Source organism: Cherax quadricarinatus, chromosome 45 (assembly GCF_038502225.1).
Source record: "Cherax quadricarinatus isolate ZL_2023a chromosome 45, ASM3850222v1, whole genome shotgun sequence".
Taxonomy (NCBI): Eukaryota; Metazoa; Arthropoda; class Malacostraca; order Decapoda; family Parastacidae; genus Cherax; species Cherax quadricarinatus.
Window position 1 is genome coordinate 5,573,931 of NC_091336.1, and position 3,855 is coordinate 5,577,785.

General features: G+C 41.5%; 1 long non-coding RNA gene across 1 annotated transcript; it reads right to left on the reverse strand.

Annotated features, from left to right (window-relative positions):
• Nucleotides 1-224: 224 nt before the first annotated feature.
• Nucleotides 225-2,453, reverse strand: LOC138853985 (uncharacterized). The gene is made up of 3 exons (XR_011393165.1): nt 2,021-2,453; nt 1,510-1,687; nt 225-821 (listed from the first exon to the last, which is right to left on the reverse strand). It is a non-coding gene; the product is annotated as an uncharacterized lncRNA (long non-coding RNA).
• Between the last annotated feature and the right edge of the window lie 1,402 nt (nt 2,454-3,855).

Consider the following 3,855-nt stretch of genomic DNA (forward strand, 5'->3'; position numbering starts at 1 on the left):
TAATAATAATAATAATAATAATAATAATCTTTATTTACTACAAGTACATGTACAAGGAATGCAGTCCTAGCTGACATCAATGACATAGTACTATACAGAAAGCTGCTTGTTATGCAGAGCATTTCGGGCAAATTAGGTCAGTTTTGTCCCAAGATGCGACCCACACCAGTCCACTAACACCCAGGTACCCATTTTACTGATGGGTGAACATAGACAACCGGTGTAAAGAAATACGCCCAATGTTTCTACCCACACTGGGAATCGAACGCCATTTTCTTCCAGTCAAACTTAGGAAAATGAACAAATTTGATCGTTCTTAAGGATTTATTATAAAAATAATTGCCTTACATCTAATGCGTTGGTTTTTAGCTACGAGTGAAATGCGTGTAGATACGCTAATTAGGATGCTCTCTGCGGTGACGGAGGACCAGCAGATGAACTCTGAGACCAAAAGATGCATACAGAGACCATCATATGAACTCCGAGACCAAGAGGTCTGAGAAGAGGTTCACGAAAGCAACAGGAGGACCACAAGATCAACAGATCATTCAAAAGATAAACAGGACGGCCACGAGACTGGCCGCGAGACTCAACAGGTGGGCATGAAAGTCAACAGGTGGAACCTAAAGCCAGCAGGTGGGCCCCAAGGCCAGCATGTGGGCCCCAAGGCCAGCAGGTGGGCCCCAAGGCCGCCAGGTAGGCCCTAAAGTCAGCAGGTGGGCCCCAAGTCCAGCAGGTGGGCCAGAAGGCTCAACAGGTGGGCCAGGGAGCCAACAGGAGGCCAGGGTGGGGCAAGAGAGGCACTGTCTACTTCCCGTAACCTACATAAACATAAACAATAGAGAAATCACTTAATATTACATATTTGTTTATATTTTTGGCTTCATTATAAGCTTAAAAACAAAGAATTTACTTACTTCTCTCAGCTTAAATATCAAAGCTTTAATTGTCACACCAAACACTACAAATAATTTTGTTTGCTGGCATCGTTTCAGGCTTCTAAAAAGCTTATTTTTTTATATTTTCTTGTATTTAAACATTTTTATTGTAAACTTAAATTAGAGGGTTAACTTAAAAAAATAAAATAAAGGCTGGATGGTGAGGAACCAATCTAATGGCCTCAATTTATGAGCTATCACTTCCTGGTCGTATTTATTAAATGAATTTTCAAAATTCTTATAAACCACTTCTGCTTTTTTTGTTTTTTTAAAGCCTCAGTGATTTAGTAATAATAATCCAATAGCTGTGACATTTTTGTACAATTTAGGCCATTTATTGAGGGACTTTTAATAAGTGTCCGTCAATAATTGCCTTGAACTGTTCTTAAGTATCTTTTATTATAAATGGTGTGCAATACCTACAAAGTGATGAGCAGGACACATGTGCAACACTTGGGTATCGTTACTGATGCGATATAGATAAACAAGTGTTGCACGTGTTCTAGTCATAAAGATGTGTCTTTTTTCCACTTCGTTGAGCAGAATTAGTGTAGATGTTGTAGTGTCTTACCATGGCCTCCGTAACCTCCGTAGCCTCCGTAGCCTGCTCCGTAGCCTCCTCCGTAGCGTCCTCCGTAGCCGCTGCCGAAACCTGTTCTGTAGTACCCTCCTCCATACCCACCATGGTACCCAGGAACCGCATCAGCAGTCCCGGAAAGAACCCCAAGTGCCACTATCACCATTAGAACCTTGAAAATGAGAGGAGTCTTTATAAGTGAGGGGAACTGATGGGTTGCTTATGGAGGGGAGATAGTTGGTGGTTATACGGGGTTGTGGCGGTGGGTGGTGGTGGTGAGGGATGGTGGTTAAAGGCGGTGGTTAAAAGTGATAGTAAGGTGTGGTGATGGGTTATAGTGGAAGATATGGTCATGAATGACAGGTGGTAATTCATTCCTAATGCACTTCAAAGAGCTGCTTTCTAGATCTTGTTTGTAAAACACTGTGTTCTGGGAAGAAACAATTTTAAACTCACAGTGTACTGAGTAATATATTAGTCTATTATAAAACCAAATGTTACGGACCAACTTAGCCCACATGACGAGACGAGTGATGGCAGTTCTTTAAATGAAGCTCGTTGCTGAGGTGACACTAGCTCCTGGAGGGATGCTGGTTCGTGAAGAGATGCTGTCTCGTGAAGGGATGCTGGTTCGTGAAGGGATGCTGTCTCGTGAAGGGACGCTGGCTGGTGAAGGGATACTGGCTGGTGAAGGGAAGCTGGTGTGTGAGGAAACAAAGAAGGACTGGTGCCCTGACAGGCCTCCACCGAGTCTTATATACCTGCGGGCAGATACGCCTTCACAGTGACGTAGATTTTTGGATGTTCATGAGTACCTCACTGCTGGGTATATTTCAGTACCTCACTGCTAAGTATGACTCAGTACTTCACTAACGAGTATGTCTCTGTTGGACAAGCAATACCAGAATCATTCCTATGAACGCTAGCTATGTACAGAAGTAGTAAGATGGTTTAAAAGAAAACAAACTGAAGTTTCAATGAGATTCGCTTTGCGGAATATTTGAATTTCAGCCTTAATATGTATATAAAAAATTACATCTCTAACAACACATAAATTACATTTTTTTTATATATAAAATCACCTTTCTAAACTTTACCATAAGGGAAAAACTGCCCGAAATCTCTGTATTTCATAAGAGCACTGCAGAAGGCCTGCTTGCCCATGTTAGATACTGAAGATAAAACCTCACCAATGAGACTCTGATTTTGTAGTTGCAGAGACGCAGTCGTAAACACACTTTCATTTCTGCATTGTGGTGCGTTTTTTTGCATCTCTCTCTCTTCCGACCACCACGACCTGTCTCCTCAAGGAGCGACGCCCTCCATCTATAGGCTCTGCGAGTATATAAGATCACTAGACACAGCATCCTGCATCCAGAAGCCAGTAGCTCTCTCGTGCTAGACCAAAAACATCGCCAACTCTGAGCACCATGTGGGCTAAATTCGTGAGTAGACCTCAAGTACTGAGCATCATGTTTCTAGTTCACGAGTAGATATAACGTTCAGAACACCAGTTTCTAGTTCACGAGTAGATATAACGTTCAAAACACCAGTTTCAAGTTCGCGAGTAGATATAACGTTCAGAACACCAGTTTCTAGTTCACGAGTAGATATAACGTTCAGAACACCAGTTTCTAGTTCACGAGTAGATATAACATTCAGAACGCCAGTTTCTAGTTCACGAGTAGATATAACATTCAGAACACCAGTTTCTAGTTCACGAGTAGATATAACGTTCAGAACACCAGTTTCTAGTTCACGAGTAGATATAACATTCAGAACGCCAGTTTCTAGTTCACGAGTAGATATAACATTCAGAACACCAGTTTCTAGTTCACGAGTAGATATAACGTTCAGAACGCCAGTTTCTAGTTCACGAGTAGATATAACATTCAGAACGCCAGTTTCTAGTTCACGAGTAGATATAACGTTCAGAACACCAGTTTCTAGTTCACGAGTAGATATAACGTTCAGAACGCCAGTTTCTAGTTCACGAGTAGATATAACATTCAGAACGCCAGTTTCTAGTTCACGAGTAGATATAACATTCAGAACACCAGTTTCTAGTTCACGAGTAGATATAACATTCAGAACACCAGTTTCTAGTTCACGAGTAGATATAACATTCAGAACACCAGTTTCTAGTTCACGAGTAGATATAACGTTGAGAGCACCAGTTTCTAGTTCACGAGTAGATACAACATTCAGAACGCCAGTTTCTAGTTCACGAGTAGATATAACATTCAGAACACCAGTTTCTAGTTCACGAGTAGATACAACATTCAGAACGCCAGTTTCTAGTTCACGAGTAGATATAACATTCAGAACACCAGTTTCTAG